Consider the following 3946-nt stretch of genomic DNA (forward strand, 5'->3'; position numbering starts at 1 on the left):
GGAAGACAACATCGATTTGACGTCCAAATGACACTAAAATTGCAAAATTAAAGAATTGTTAATATGGAAGACAACATCGATTTGACGTCCAAATGACACTAAAATTGCAAAATTAAAGGAAATTGTTTTAATATGGAAGACAACTTCGATTTGACGTCCAAATGACACTAAAATTGCAAAATTAAAGAATTATTAATATGGGAGACAACTTCGATTTGACGTCCAAATGACACTAAAATTGCAAAATTAAAGAATTGTTAATATGGGAGACAACTTCGATTGACGTCCAAATGACACTAAAATTGCAAAATTAAAGAATTGTTAATATGGAAGACAACTTCGATTTGACGTCCAAATGACACTAAAATTGCAAAATTAAAGAATTGTTAATATGGAAGACAACTTCGATTTGACGTCCAAATGACACTAAAATTGCAAAATTAAAGAATTATTAATATGGGAGACAACTTCGATTTGACGTCCAAATGACACTAAAATTGCAAAATTAAAGAATTGTTAATATGGAAGACAACTTCGATTTGACGTCCAAATGACACTAAAATTGCAAAATTAAAGAATTGTTAATATGGAAGACAACTTCGATTTGACGTCCAAATGACACTAAAATTGCAAAATTAAAGATTTATTAATATGGGAGACAACTTCGATTTGACGTCCAAATGACACTAAAATTGCAAAATTAAAGAATTGTTAATATGGGAGACAACTTCGATTTGACGTCCAAATGACACTAAAATTGCAAAATTAAAGAATTGTTAATATGGAAGACAACATCGATTTGACGTCCAAATGACACTAAAATTGCAAAATTAAAGAATTGTTAATATGGAAGACAACATCGATTTGACGTCCAAATGACACTAAAATTGCAAAATTAAAGAATTGTTAATATGGAAGACAACTTCGATTTGACGTCCAAATGACACTAAAATTGCAAAATTAAAGAATTAGTTAATATGGGAGACAACTTCGATTTGACGTCCAAATGACACTAAAATTGCAAAATTAAAGAATTGTTAATAATGGAGACAACTTCGATTTGACGTCCAAATGACACTAAAATTGCAAAATTAAAGAATTGTTAATATGGAAGACAACTTCGATTTGACGTCCAAATGACACTAAAATTGCAAAATTAAAGAATTGTTAATATGGAGACAACTTCGATTTGACGTCCAAATGACACTAAAATTGCAAAATTAAAGAATTATTAATATGGGAGACAACTTCGATTTGACGTCCAAATGACACTAAAATTGCAAATTAAAGAATTGTTAATATGGGAGACAACTTCGATTTGACGTCAAATGGACACTAAAATTGCAAAATTAAAGAATTGTTAATATGGGAGACAACTTCGATTTGACGTCCAAATGACACTAAAATTGCAAAATTAAAGAATTGTTAATATGGAAGACAACTTCGATTTGACGTCCAAATGACACTAAAATTGCAAAATTAAAGAATTGTTAATATGGAAGACAACTTCCATTTGACGTCCAAATGACACTAAAATTGCAAAATTAAAGAATTGTTAATATGGGAGACAACTTCCATTTGACGTCCAAATGACACTAAAATTGCAAAATTAAAGAATTGTTAATATGGAAGACAACTTCGATTTGACGTCCAAATGACACTAAAATTGCAAAATTAAAGAATTGTTAATATGGAAGACAACTTCGATTTGACGTCTAAATGACACTAAAATTGCAAAATTAAAGAATTGTTAATATGGGAGACAACTTCGATTTGACGTCCAAATGACACTAAAATTGCAAAATTAAAGAATTGTTAATATGGAAGACAACTTCGATTTGACGTCCAAATGACACTAAAATTGCAAAATTAAAGAATTGTTAATATGGAAGACAACTTCGATTTGACGTCCAAATGACACTAAAATTGCAAAATTAAAGAATTGTTAATATGGAAGACAACTTCGATTTGACGTCCAAATGACACTAAAGATTGCAAAATTAAAGAATTGTTAATATGGGAGACAACTTCGATTTGACGTCCAAATGACACTAAAATTGCAAAATTAAAGAATTGTTAATATGGAAGACAACTTCGATTTGACGTCCAAATGACACTAAAATTGCAAAATTAAAGAATTGTTAATATGGAAGACAACTTCGATTTGACGTCCAAATGACACTAAAATTGCAAAATTAAAGAATTGTTAATATGGAAGACAACTTCGATTTGACGTCCAAATGACACTAAAATTGCAAAATTAAAGAATTGTTAATATGGAAGACAACTTCGATTTGACGTCCAAATGACACTAAAATTGCAAAATTAAAGAATTGTTAATATGGAAGACAACTTCGATTTGACGTCCAAATGACACTAAAATTGCAAAATTAAAGAATTGTTAATATGGAAGACAACTTCGATTTGACGTCCAAATGACACTAAAATTGCAAAATTAAAGAATTGTTAATATGGAAGACAACTTCGATTTGACGTCCAAATGACACTAAAATTGCAAAATTAAAGATTTGTTAATATGGGAGACAACTTCGATTTGACGTCCAAATGACACTAAAATTGCAAAATTAAAGAATTGTTAATATGGGAGACAACTTCGATTTGACGTCCAAATGACACTAAAATTGCAAAATTAAAGAATTTTTAATATGGGAGACAACTTCGATTTGACGTCCAAATGACACTAAAATTGCAAAATTAAAGAATTGTTAATATGGAAGACAACTTCGATTTGACGTCCAAATGACACTAAAATTGCAAAATTAAAGAATTGTTAATATGGAAGACAACTTCGATTTGACGTCCAAATGACACTAAAATTGCAAAATTAAAGAATTATTAATATGGGAGACAACTTCGATTTGACGTCCAAATGACACTAAAATTGCAAAATTAAAGAATTGTTAATATGGGAGACAACTTCGATTTGACGTCCAAATGACACTAAAATTGCAAAATTAAAGAATTGTTAATATGGGAGACAACTTCGATTTGACGTCCAAATGACACTAAAATTGCAAAATTAAAGAATTGTTAATATGGAAGACAACTTCGATTTGACGTCCAAATGACACTAAAATTGCAAAATTAAAGAATTGTTAATATGGAAGACAACTTCCATTTGACGTCCAAATGACACTAAAATTGCAAAATTAAAGAATTGTTAATATGGAGACAACTTCCATTTGACGTCCAAATGACACTAAAATTGCAAATTAAAGAATTGTTAATATGGAAGACAACTTCGATTTGACGTCCAAATGACACTAAAATTGCAAAATTAAAGAATTGTTAATATGGAAGACAACTTCGATTTGACGTCCAAATGACACTAAAATTGCAAAATTAAAGAATTGTTAATATGGGAGACAACTTCGATTTGACGTCCAAATGACACTAAAATTGCAAAATTAAAGAATTGTTAATATGGAAGACAACTTCGATTTGACGTCCAAATGACACTAAAATTGCAAAATTAAAGAATTGTTAATATGGAAGACAACTTCGATTTGACGTCCAAATGACACTAAAATTGCAAAATTAAAGAATTGTTAATATGGAAGACAACTTCGATTTGACGTCCAAATGACACTAAAATTGCAAAATTAAAGAATTGTTAATATGGGAGACAACTTCGATTTGACGTCCAAATGACACTAAAATTGCAAAATTAAAGAATTGTTAATATGGAAGACAACTTCGATTTGACGTCCAAATGACACTAAAATTGCAAAATTAAAGAATTGTTAATATGGAAGACAACTTCGATTTGACGTCCAAATGACACTAAAATTGCAAAATTAAAGAATTGTTAATATGGAAGACAACTTCGATTTGACGTCCAAATGACACTAAAATTGCAAAATTAAAGAATTGTTAATATGGGAGACAACTTCGATTTGACGTCCAAATGACACTAAAATTGCAA

This window comes from Stegodyphus dumicola, chromosome 3, assembly GCF_044657685.1.
Source record: "Stegodyphus dumicola isolate Sdum_Otavi_A_Nest chromosome 3, ASM4465768v1".
In the NCBI taxonomy this organism is placed as follows: Eukaryota; Metazoa; Arthropoda; class Arachnida; order Araneae; family Eresidae; genus Stegodyphus; species Stegodyphus dumicola.